Source organism: Chiloscyllium punctatum, chromosome 23 (assembly GCF_047496795.1).
Source record: "Chiloscyllium punctatum isolate Juve2018m chromosome 23, sChiPun1.3, whole genome shotgun sequence".
Classification (NCBI taxonomy): Eukaryota; Metazoa; Chordata; class Chondrichthyes; order Orectolobiformes; family Hemiscylliidae; genus Chiloscyllium; species Chiloscyllium punctatum.
This window is the reverse complement of record NC_092761.1, coordinates 30,276,166-30,289,312: the sequence shown is the minus strand read 5'-3', so window position 1 is coordinate 30,289,312 and position 13,147 is coordinate 30,276,166.

The following is a 13,147-nucleotide window of genomic DNA, read 5'->3' as shown; positions in this document are numbered from 1 at the left end:
TTTCACTCCCATTGTAGGATTTGTAGGATTCCAGCCGGGATTGATTGATTCTGGCTTTAGGCTCTGGGAGTCCAGATGAGTTTCCTGTTTGGGAGAATTTTTTGACGGGGAGGTCATGATGAATTTTGAGCAGCTGAGCCACGAATATGAGGTATCTGAGAGGGAACTCTTTTGTTACTTTCAGCTTCAGGTCTTTATACAGAAAAAGTCTATATTAATAGTTCATCTCTGTACGTCAGGTGTGGAGACTAGAGTGCTTCAGAGTACGGGCACTCTCTCGGTCAGCGCCTTCTGTCATTTATTAGGAGGTAGTGTCTCGAAGGACATTGACCCTGTTACAACAGAACAGGAAGATACTATTCAGCCCCCTGGAGCCTATATACAGTTACGGGAGGAGGCCAGTCAGCTCCTCGAGTCAATAACACTGGGCCCAGAGTAGGCCATGCAGCGCCAGTGCCGTGTTATTCAGCAATAGGATCAGTCTATTCAGCCTCCTCAAGTCTGTAACATAGGAACTGGAAGAGGGACTGGAGATTGGTGCACTGGGATACCATGAGGATATTCAGTCCCATCGAGCCTGTTGCACGGGAATTGGAGAAGGATACAACCTGTAAGATTTCTTATGGGAAAGGAGGAAGAAGTTTACCTCACGTGTCTCGTGTATGGGAACAGAAGAAGGCCAATCATTCCCTCAGTCCTATATCAGTGATGCAGGAGAGACCGTTCAGTATCTCCAGTCTGTGATGGAGGAATATGAGAAGTTTTTTTTTCAGCCCCTCAAACTGTTACACAGCAACAGGAACATTGCATAAGCCTTCACGACTCTTATGCATCAACAGGAGGAGGACAGGCAGACCATCCAGATGGTGATGTGGAACACCAGAAAGATATCAGCCCATCGATTTTGTGCACAAGGAAGGGAATGAGTCCATTCAGCGACTCCGACCTCTTACAGAGCAATCAGAGCAGGTCATTTCACGCCATGTGCCAATTACACAGGATTGGAGCGAACAAAGAGATGATATAGAGAGTTAAGAATTTAGAATGATCACCTTCGTGATGGAATATATAGTAGTGAGAATACTGTTGAAATTTAAGGAATATTGTTAAAGTCGATCATTCAGGAATTAATGACAAGAAATTTGCAAAGTCAAACCACAAACCATCAGAATCAACATGAGTTGGATCTTGGGGATTTTAGAGATGAAATATTTGGACTTCCAGAAGGCATTGAATAGCTCTGCACAAATGATTAATCTGCAGAATAAGATCGTTTATGATTAAAAGTAATTTGTCAGCTTGGATACAGGCTTGGTGAAGCAACAAAATACAGTGAGATGGGAAAAATATGGGTCATTTTCTGTTTGGCAAAATTCAACTTTTAGGAAACCATATGTCTTGGTTTCCAGGCCCCAACTATTTACAATCTATAGTCTTACGTACTTGAGAGGATAGAACATGTTACAACCAAATTAACAGATGACTCTAACTCAGGTGAGAAATTGCAATGAAGACGGAAGTAGTTAGTAAATATATATGGATAGGTTGGGGCAACATTTGACAGAAGAAACTGAACAACGAAAAGTATGAGTCTATCCGTTTAGATCAGTGCAGCAGAAAGGCAAATTATTATCCAAATGGAGAGAGACTTCAGAATGATTAGGTACAGAGGGATCTGGCTGTCCGCGTCCATACTACAGAATACTCCGATGTAGGTACAGCAGATAATGAGAAAGGCAAGTGCAAGTTTGGCATTTATTTCTAAAACAATGGATTATAAAGGGAGGGAGGTGTGAAATCGCAACTGAGTACTGTGTGCAGTCTTGGTGTCCTGACTGTAGGAGGGATGTATTTGCCATGGAGGCAGTTCAGAAGTGGTTTACTCGATTTACTCCAGAGATGAGGAGATTGTCCTCTGAAGAGAGATTGAGCAGTTCACGCCAACGCTGCCTGGAGTATAGAAAAATGAGAGGAGATGTCAGAGGTCTGGACGATGTTAAAGGTGATTTACAATGAAGATGTGAAGTGGATATTTCCTCATGTGGGACAATCTCGAACGATCCTAAAACCATAGTTTTAGAATGAGGGAGGGGAGAAATGAAACAGGGGTGAGGAGAAAATACTTCTGTCACAGGGTTGGGAATCTGTGTAATTCACTGTCCCAGAGTGCAGTAGGTGCTGGGATATTGAGGAAGTGAAGGAATATGGAGAGCGGACAGGAACGTGGAACTGAGGCCGCAATGACATCAGCTATGATTGTATTAAATGTCGGAAGAGGCCTGAGGGGCTAGATTGCTGAACTGATGCTCCTCGTTCTTAGTCAGCACTTCGAATGTGTTACACATAAATGGGGGAGGACTGGTTATCGGATGGGAAGCAGGCACTCCGGATAAATCAGCCTTACTCAGTTTGACAGAACGTCACCAGTGGAGTCACACAGTGACCAGGGCAGGGTCCACAGCTCTTTACAATCTGTATCAATGATCAGGAGGAGTGGAACAAATGTACTGTAACTATGTATGCCGATTAAACTAAGATAAACAGGAAACTAAATTATCAAGGGAAGGTGGAGAGTCTGTAATTGGATATGGACAGGTGAAGTCAATGGATAAAAGTTTAGCAAATGGGATTTAAGATAATAAATAGTCTGTCATTTTCTTTAGGAAGAATGGTACTTTACTGAAGAATGGTATGTTACTGAAACGGAAAAATACTACAGGACTTAGTGATGCAGTGTGTACTGAAGGGTTCATTCTGACCCGATCAGACACGCGAGGTGTTGCTCCATCTTCCGAATGTTCCCAGGGACTCCATTGCTCTCAACCACCATATATATCCTCCGTCTCCAAATGGTGATATTGACGTCGGCATACTGGGAGATGATGGATCTGTCCCCCACTCCTGCCTGGAAAGTTCGGAATCATAGAAGCTGAGCGAAACAGTGACCCCGGCAGCACCGTCCTCCCCCTGGTGTGAAGCTTCAGATCGTGTTGGAGGTGACACTGCTCTGTGATCAGCTCCTTGTTCAATCAGGGACCCCACAAACTCTGCTCCTGAGTTAAATGTAACTTGGGAAGCTGTTCCTGGAAAACCCGGTGTGGATACAGCAGATCCCTTTCCCCGAGGACACTCACTCCGTGGTTTCAGTTCTTCTTCTCTGTGCAGGCTCTGCTCCATTTGGTGTTCATCTCACAGACGCAGGTGTTGTAACTACAGTCCCTATGCTCCATCCTGAGTTGGGTCACCAAATCCTCAGGTCTCCCTGAATGTCTGAGGCGGGTCACAGCACAACCTCTAGCAAACCATCCCCAGCACCTCCACTAACTTTTTAATAACAGGTGTCAGTCAGAAACCCCTCAGCTACAAGTTAGAGACCTGCTCCTTTACAATAATACTCGAGAGGTTTCTTCGTGTTACTAACTACACAATCATCTGAAAGGGACAAGCACAGGGGTTCAGTGGACATGCACAGACCAAGGTTCAAAGACATGCCTAAAGCTGCTGGAACCCCTGTCCAACATGGGGCACCACATGGGGCACACCGGGAAGTGAGCAGCAGCCAAACACACACACACACCCCTGTGCAATGATCACCGCATGGGGCACTCCGGGAAGTGAACAATAGTCCAGCACACACCTCCCTGTCCATGGAGTACGACATGGGACACACCGCGAAGTGAACAATCGCCCAGCACACACACACCCCTGTCCATGGAGCAGTACCTGGGACACACCGGGAAATGAGCAACAGTCAAACACAGACACCCCTGACTATGGAGTACTACATGGGGCAAACCAGGAAGTGAACAGCCCAGTACACACCTCCCTGTCTAGGAGTACGACATGGGACACACAGGGAAGTGAGCAACAGTCAAACACACACCCCTTTCCATGGAGTACCACATGAAACACACCAGGAAGTGAACAACAGCCCAGCACACACCTCCCTGTCTATGGACTACCACATGGAACACACCTGGAAGTGAACAACAGCCCAGCACACACACCCCTGTCTATGGAGCACCACATGGAACACACCAGGAAGTGAACAGAAGCCTGACACATACCATTTCCTTGTTTCTGAGCTTCGCAATGCCAGCTCTCGATACACTAGGTATCCAAATGGGACCCACAGCCGAGACGTACAGGAGACCACGAGCCATACGTTTTGCACATTACTTCTGAGCTTCATAATGATTTCCCCGGGATTCCAGGGGTATGAGCACCAACGGCCAGGTTAAGGTACAGAAGGACGGATATTCATGTTCTAATTGATTGATTACTTGTTCGACAAGTTCAGTAAACGTGGCTCTTCTCAGACAAATGCAATAAACTGGATGAGTAGTACTTTCTTACGTCCAATAACAAAAATAAGAATATAAAGTAAATGTGCTGACAAATCAGCTGAAATCCACATCACAGAATTAGACACCATAATCCAGATGATACATCTGTGCAGCATGTAGCAGTGTTCAGACCAGGCTAGTGTACTGCTCAATACAACTCAGCAATCTGTGCAGACCACACCAGTGCCTCTCCAGCACTGGGAGCTATGCATTGGACAGCCGTAAATTGTTATGTAAACCAGGAGCATTTACCCTCCCAGCATGTAGAGCAGTGGACGCCACCCCAGGGCATGGATCTGTAAACCAGGAGTAGTTACCCTCCCAGAATGTAGAGCTGTGTACACCACCCCAGGGCATTGTTCAGTAACACTGTGTTAGATCACTGCCCAGTGTGGGGAAACCTGCAGCCCATGCTGGAAGTGACAGGATGTGCAGCTCCCATCCATTTGCAGCTCCATATCTCCATTGTATCAACGGATGTAGAATATCTCAAGAGGAAGGAGGAAAATGACTTAGGGTTAAGTAGGCAAAGATCAGACAAGGTTCTAGAGGGTTACAAGGTAGTCAGGAAGGAAGTGAAGAATAGTCTCAGGAGAGCGAGAAGCGGGCATGAAAAAGACTTGGTGAGTTGGATTAAGGTAAAACTTAAGATGTTCTATACTTTTGTGAGGAACAAGATGATGGCTTTAGTGAGGGTAGGGCTCATCAGGATAGTGGAAGGAACTTGCGCCAGGAGTCGGAGGAGATAGGGGAACATAGAACATAGAACACTACAGCGCAGTACAGGCCCTTTGGCCCTCGATGTTGCGCTGACCTGTCATACCAATCTGAAGCCTATATAACTTACACTATTCCATGTACGGCCATATGCTTGATAAATGACGACTTAAATGTACTTAAAGTTGGCGAATCTACTACTGTTGCAGGCAAAGCATTCCAAAGCTCTCTCTTTAGGTCATTCCTGGCTACCTTGTAACCCTCAAGCGCCCCAACTCAGCCTTCACATCCCATCCTAACATAAGTCGCCGTCTTCCTCTTGACCAGAGATTCCACTTCATTCGTAAACCATTGCTCCCGCTCTCTACAGCTTCCTCCCTGCCTGAAAGGTACATACATATCTAGGACACACAGTAGCTTTTCCTTGAATAAGCTCCACATTTCTAATGTGCCCATCCCCTGCAGTTTCCTTCCCCATCATATGTTTCCTAAATCTTGCCTAATGGCATCGCAATTGCCTTTCCCCCAGCTGTAACGCTTGCCCAGTGGTATACACCTATCCCTTTCTATCACTAAAGTAAACATAACAGAATTGTGATTGCGATCACCAAAGTGCTCACCTACGTCCAAGTCTAACACCTGACCAGGCTTATTACCCAGTATCAAAACTAATGTGGCTTCGCCCCTTGTAGGGCTGACTACATATTGTGTCAGGAAGCTCTCCTGCACACACTGGACAAAATCTGACCCCTCTATAGTACTTGTACTATAGTGTTCCCGTGCAATATTTCAAAAGTTGAAGTTCCCCATTACATCTACCCTGTCTCTGTCACTCCTATCGAGAATCATCTTTGCTATCCTTTCCTCTACATCTCTGGAACTATTCGGAGACATATAGAAAACTCCCAACGGGGTGACCTCTCCTTTCCTGTTTCTAACTTCAGTCCATACCACCTCAGTTGACGAGTACTCAAACATCCTTTCTGCAACTGCAATACTGTCCTTGACCAACAATGTAACACCTCCCCCTCTTTTACCATCTTCCCTGTTCTTACTGAAACATCTAAATCCTGGAACCGCAACAACTGTTCCTGTCCCTGCACTAACCATGTCTCCAAAATGGCCACAACATTGAAGTCCCAGGTACCAACCCATGCTGCAAGTTCACCCACCTCATTCCGGGTGCTCCTGGCGTTGAAGTGGACGCACTTCAAATCAACCTCTTGCTTGCCGGTGCCCTCTTGCGTCCCTGAAACTTGATTTTGGACCTCCCTACTCTCAACCCTTTCTATACTCTAACTATACCAATAGCCTTAGCAAATTCTACCCGCCCCCCCCCCCCCCCGCCCCCCCAGGATATTGGTACCCCTCTGGTTCAGATGAAGCCCATCCTGCTTGTAGAGGTCCCACCTACCCCATAAAGAGCCCCAATTAGCCAAGAATCCAAAATCCTCCCTCCAGCACCATCCTTGTAGCCATGGGTTCACCTACTCTCTCTCCCTATTCCTTACCGCACTAGCACGTGGCATGGGCAAGAAACCAGAGCCAACAACTCTGTTCGTCCTAGCTATAAGCTTCCATCCTTGCTCCCTGAATTTCTGCCTTAAATCCCCATCTCTCTTCCTACCTATATCGTTGGTGCCTATGTGTACCACGACTTGGGACTGCTCCCTCTTCCCCTTAAGCATCCCAAAAACACGATCAGAGACATCACGAACTCTGGCACCTGGGAGGCAACACACCAACCGTGAGTCTCTCTCGTCCCCACAGAACCTCCTATCTGTCCCCCTAACTATGGAGTCCCCAATGTCTACTGCTCTGCTCCTCTTCCCCTTTCCCTTCTGATCAGCAGGGACAGAGGCTGTGCCAGAGCCCTCTACCCCACTGCTTTCCCCTGGTAAGTCCCCCCTATAGTATCCAAAACGGTATACTTATTGTTGAGGTGAATAGCCACAGGGGATCGCTGCACTGCCTGCCGGTTCCCTTTCCATCCCCTGACTGTAACCCATTTGCCTTTTTCATGTACCTTAGGAGTGACTACCTGCCTGTAACTCCTCTCTATAACCCCCTCTGCCACCCGAATTATCCGAAGTTCATCCAGCTCCAGCTCCAGTTCCCTAACGCAGTTTTCAAGGAGCTGGAGTCAGATGCACTTCCAGCAGATGTAGTCAGCAGGGATACTGGTGGTGACCCTTACCTCCCACATTCTGCAGGAGGAACATTCAACTGCCCTCACCTCCATTCCCACTGGTCTAAATTCCCAAAGAGACTGTTGAAAAAAAAAGGAATAATAAAACTCGTTAACTTTCCAAGCTGTGGCACAGGTACTTTGATTTTGGTTAGAGGAGGAGGATGGGTGCTTTAACAGATTATAAGGCAAGGTAAGCTTTTCTGGGTGTTCGGTTTAATTCACAAACGGGTTCATTGCTGTGTTGTAACAACACACTTGGAACATTGTGTTCAGTTCTGGTCACTTTGTTGTAGGAAAGATGTAGAAGCTGTAGTGAGGGTGCAGAGGAATCCCTACGGTTCAACAGAAATTTTGGCACACACCAAACGATCGCGTGAAATATTGAGGAAGTCACCACGCGAAAAATAAATACTGACAGATTCTGCATTTCTGTATAAACGTCAGTGTATCAGTATTTGTGGTGTGTCTGTACTGATGCCTGTATATCTGTGTGTGCACGTGCATCAGTGTATTGGCATTTCTCTCTATGTGCTTTCGTATCTGTGTGACTGCACCAGACTCTAGGTGTGAGTGTGTATCTATATGCATATCTTTGTGTATGTGCGTGTCTCTGTGCGTATCCGTGTGCACAGCAGATCTGCCAGCCTCTGTGGTATTTAAAGTGATGCAATGTCCACCTCTGCTGGTCTTCTCACTCTACTGCATTGATTCAGTCTAGGAGGTGGGGAGAGGGAGATAGATCATAGCACCATCCAAACTGACAGCACCATCTGCACACGTACACACACACACAGTTGGGTATAGGGATGATCATAATTGTACTGAGGACACTCAGAGTGGCGAATGCTCCTGACTAATATATGTTCTCGCTCGGCAATGTGAAAGTGATTTGTCTTTGAAGATTATTCGTTCCACAGAGTGTACACCTTAAAGAGTATTTCCACTGGAACTGCAACCAAGCGATTCTGACCAAATCATCTGTAAGGTGATGCGATGAATTTATTACACGTTCTTTACATTGAAATATTCTATAATTCACCCCTACAAGGTGTAAGTGAGAAAGGATTGAAAAGTCCTGAAACTGACCCAGTGGTGGTGGTAATATATCTAGGTATAACACAAACTCTTCTGTGTATCCAGAGATGTTTGCAAAACCAAACAGCCGTGCATTGTGAGATATTCGCAGTATTTGATGTCCTCTGATAGAAAAAAAAGTGGCACTTGTGCAGTGGCATGGGGAGACCAGCAGAGGGTGGCATTGCATGTCTATAAACTTAACAGGGACAGACGTAGAGGTAGAGGAGGGGATTAAGGGGTTATCTCAATTTCAATGGATTTTTCCCCCAAAATCACAGAGCCATCATTTCACAGAGATGCACACAAACATACATAGACACATTAAACACACAACACGTATACATACAGATTCGGACACTTACACACAAACACATGCACACGCCCGCACACATAGTAGTTTCTTTAAGAAATAAGTATGTTTTTCATGAATAAAGGAATCAATGGTCAGTTGGTGAGGGAAGGAGAATGTGGCTGAGAAACATTTTAGCTGTGATCAAACGGCACAGCAGATACAAGAGGCTGAATGGCCTAATTCTGTTCCAATTTCCTATTTTGTGAAGGGATTCATTTTGGAAGTCGAAGTTGAATGCAGATTACTGGGTCAAATGTAGGATTCATAGCAGTGTGGAGGAACAAACGGATCTTGGGGTCCATGTCTGCAGGTCTCTCATTTGCCACCGAAGTTGAAATGGTTGTTAAGAAGGTGTATGGTGTGTTGGTTTTCATTAGCAGGGGGACTGAGTTGAAGAGCCACAAGATTATGCTACAGGTCTATAAAGCTCTGGTGAGACCATATTTGAAATATTCTGGTCGCCTCATTATAGAAAGGATATGGAAGCTTTAGAGTGGGTGCAGAGGAGATTTACCAGAATGCTGCCTGGACTAGAGGGCTTGTCTTATGAAGAAAGGTTTGGGGATTTATGGCTTTTCTCATTGGAGTAAAGAAGGATGAGAGGTAACTTGATAGAGCTGAACATGATAGTGAGAGGTACAGAGAGAGTAAATAGCCAGAGACTTCTTCCCAGGGTGGAAATGGTTGTCACGAGGTGAGCATAATTTGAAGGTGTTTGGAGAAAGGTTTTGGAAGATCTCAAAGGCAGTGAGACACCATCCCCCCTTCTCCTCCCCCCAAACCGGGCCCCTGGTACTGTGAGACAGCCGTGCTAACCATAGAGACATCATGCCCCTCTCCCCCTCCCCACAAACCGGGCCCCTGGTACTGTGAGACAGCCGTGCTAACCATAGAGACATCATGCCCCTCTCCCCCTCCCCCCAAAACCGGGTCCCTGGTCCTGTGAGACAGCCGTGCTAACCACTGAGACTCCATGCCCCCCTTCCCCTCCCCCCAAAACCAGGTCCCTGGTACTGTGAGACAGCCGTGCTAACCACTGAGACACCATGCACCTCCTTCCCCTCCCCCTCCCCCCCCAAACCGGGTCCCTGCTACTGTGAGGAGAAAGTGAGGACTGCAGATGCTGGAGATCAGAGCTGAAAATGTGTTGCTGGAAAAGCGCAACAGGTCAGGCAGCATCCAAGGAACAGGAGAATCGACGTTTCGGGCATAAGCCCTTCTTCAGGAATCCTGAAGAAGGGCTTATGCCCGAAACGTCGATTCCTGTTCCTTGGATGCTGCCTGACCTGCTCCGCTTTTCCAGCAACACATTTTCAGCTCGGCTCTGGTACTGTGAGACAGCCGTGCTCACCACTGAGACATCATGCCCCCTCCCGCTCCCCCAAGACTGGATCCCTGGTACTGTGAGACAGCCGTGCTCATCACTGAGACATCATGCCCCCCTCTCCCTCCCCCCAATCCGTGTGCCTGGTACTGTGAAACAGCCATGCTAACCACTGAGACACCATTCCCCCATCCCCGCCCCCTCCCCTAAAACGGATTCACTGTGTTCAGTAATACTGTGGAAAATGTGAATAAAAGTGATGAGCTTAGAGCTATGATGTTGTGGCATAACAGAGACGTGGGTTTCTCAGGGGCTGGATGTTCCAGGGTTTAGAACATTTGAAAAGAATAGGGAGGAGGTAAAAAGAGGAGGGGGTGTAGCACTGCTAATCAGAGAGGATATCACAGCTACAGAAGTTACCATTATCGAGGAAGGTCTGCCTACTGGGTCAGTATGGGTGGAAATTAGGAACAGTAAGGCAGCAATCACCTCATTAGGGGTTAAATACAGCCCCCCCACTCCCCCCCCCCCAATATAAGCAGGGAGATTGAAGAAAGCATAGGTCGGCAGATTTTGGAAAAGTGTGAACAGAATAGGATAGTTGTAATGGGTGGCTAACTTCGCCAACATTGAATAGAACCTCCTTCTGTCAGATGGTTTGGAAGGAGCTGTTTTTGTAAGGTGTGTTCAGGAGGGTTTCCTAACTCAGTACGTTGTCAGGCCGACGAGGGGAGAGACCATTTTGGATTTAGTGCTTGGCAATGAGCCGGGGCAGGTATCAGATCTTGCAGTGGGAGAGCATTTTGGTGATAGTGACCACAACTGCCTCATATTCTACATAGCTATGGAGAAGGAGAGAAGCAGGCACAATGGGAGGATATTTAGTTGGGGAAAAGGAAACTATGATACTATCAGACTGCGTTGCGAAGCATGGACTGGGAGCAATTGGTCCATGGAAAGGGCACTATAGACATGTGGAGACTGTTTAAGGAACAGTTGTTGCGAGTGATGCGCAAATGTGTTCCTCTAAGACAGGCAGGAAGGGGTAAGATAAAGGAACCTTGGATGACGAGAGCGGAGGAGCTTCTCGTTAAAAGAAAGAAGGCAGCTTACGTAAGTTGGAGGAAGCAAGAGTCTTGCTCAGCTCTAGAGGATTACAGGCAGGCGAGGAAGGAGCTCAAAAATGGTCTGAGGAGAGCCAGGAGGGGGCAGGAAAAAGGCTTGGCAGGAAGGATTCGGGAGAATCTAAAGGCATTTTGCACATATGTGAGGAATAAGAGAATGATCAAAGAAAGACTAGGGCCGATCAGGGACAGCATAGGGATCTTGTGTATAGTCTGAGGAGGTAGGGGAAGCCCTAAATGAGTTTTTTGCTTCTGTCTTTACGAAAGAAAAGGACCTTGTAGTGAATGAAACCATTGGGGAGCAGGTAATCATGCTGCAACAGGTAGATTAAGGAAGGTGATGTGTTGAAAATTTTGACAAACATTAATATTAACAAGTCGCCAGGGCCAGACCAGATTTGGCCTCGGCTGCTTTGGGAAGCGAGAAATGTGATTGCTTCGCCACTTGCGAAGATCTTTGCATCCTCGCTCTCCACTGGAGTCGTACCAGAGGACTGGAAGGAGGCAAATTTAATTCCTCTCTTCAAGTAAGGAAATAGGGAAATCCCCGGAAATTACAGACCAGTTAGTCTCACGTCTGTCATTTGCAAGGTGTTAGAAAGGATTCTGCGGGATAGGATTTATGACCATCTGGAAGAGCATGGCTTGATTAAATGCAGTCAGCACGGCTTTGTGAGGGGCAGGTCATGCCTCACGAATCTTATTCAGTTCTTTCAGGATGTAACTAGAAAAGTTGATGAGGGTCGAGCGGTGGATGTTGCGTATCTGGACTTCAGCAAGGCATTTGATAAGATTCCCCATGGTAGGCTCGTTCAGAATGTCAGGCGGAATGGGATACAGGGAAATTTAGCTGTCTGGATATAGAATTGGCTGGTCGAAAGAAGACAGCGAGTGGTTGTGGAAGGAAAATATTCTGCCTGGAAGTTAGTGGTGAATGGTGTTCCACTGGCTCTGTTCTTGGGCCTCCACTCGTTGTAATTTTTATTAATGACTTGGATGAGGAGATTGAAGATTGGCTTAGCATGTTTGCAGAGGACACAAAGGTTGGAGGTATCATTGACAGTATACAGGACTGTTGCAGGCTGCAGCACGACACTGCCAGTATGCAGAGATGGGCTGAGAGGTGGTAGGTGGAATTCAAACTGGATAAATGAGAAGTGATGCATTTTGGAAGATCGAACTTGAAAGTTGAGTACAGGACTAAAGGCAGCATACTTGACAGTGTGGAGGAACAGCGGGATCTTGCTGTGCAGGTACATAGATCACTTAAAATTTCCACCCAAGTGGACAGGGTTGTTAAGAAAGCATATGGTGTTATTGGCTTTCATGAACAGGGGGATTGAGTTTAAGAGCCGTGAGATCTTGTTGCAGCTCCATTTACTCATACCCCTATACTTATTCTCCCGTTTCCTCATACTCCAACACTGAAAACTCCTGCTTTTTCATATAACGATACTAATTCTGCCATTTCCTCATCTCCCAGTATAATTCTCTCATTTTCCGATGCCAGAGTTCAAATCTCGCATTTAGGAGTGCCCTACTCTAATTCTACATTTTAATGGTGACTTGTACCAAATATCTAATTTAGGTCCACTCCACACCACTTCTTCCATTAACTATGTAGCTGCAATGATTCTCCCATGTCGTGGTCCACTGCTGTAATTCTCCAATTTTGGCGTTTACTGCATCAAATTCTCAAATTGCCAATTCTGCACTAATACACCCTTTCGTCATGAACTGAAGATACTCTCCCACTGAGTCTTGCCTTGCCCCAACTCTCCTGTTTTGCTCTTCCTGACAAAAATCCTCCACATAATGGTTTACTGCTCAAAGTATTTTCATTAATTTGGCCCTGCATCGAATGGCCACTTTCCTGCACTTTACAACATTTCTCCGCCTTACTTATTCCTGCCCGTGTTCTCCCATTTAAGTATGCTCTGTTCCAACTCTGCATGCTTTGAGCACGCCACACCAATTCTCGAATTCAATAATACCTGAAACAATTCTCATGTTCAT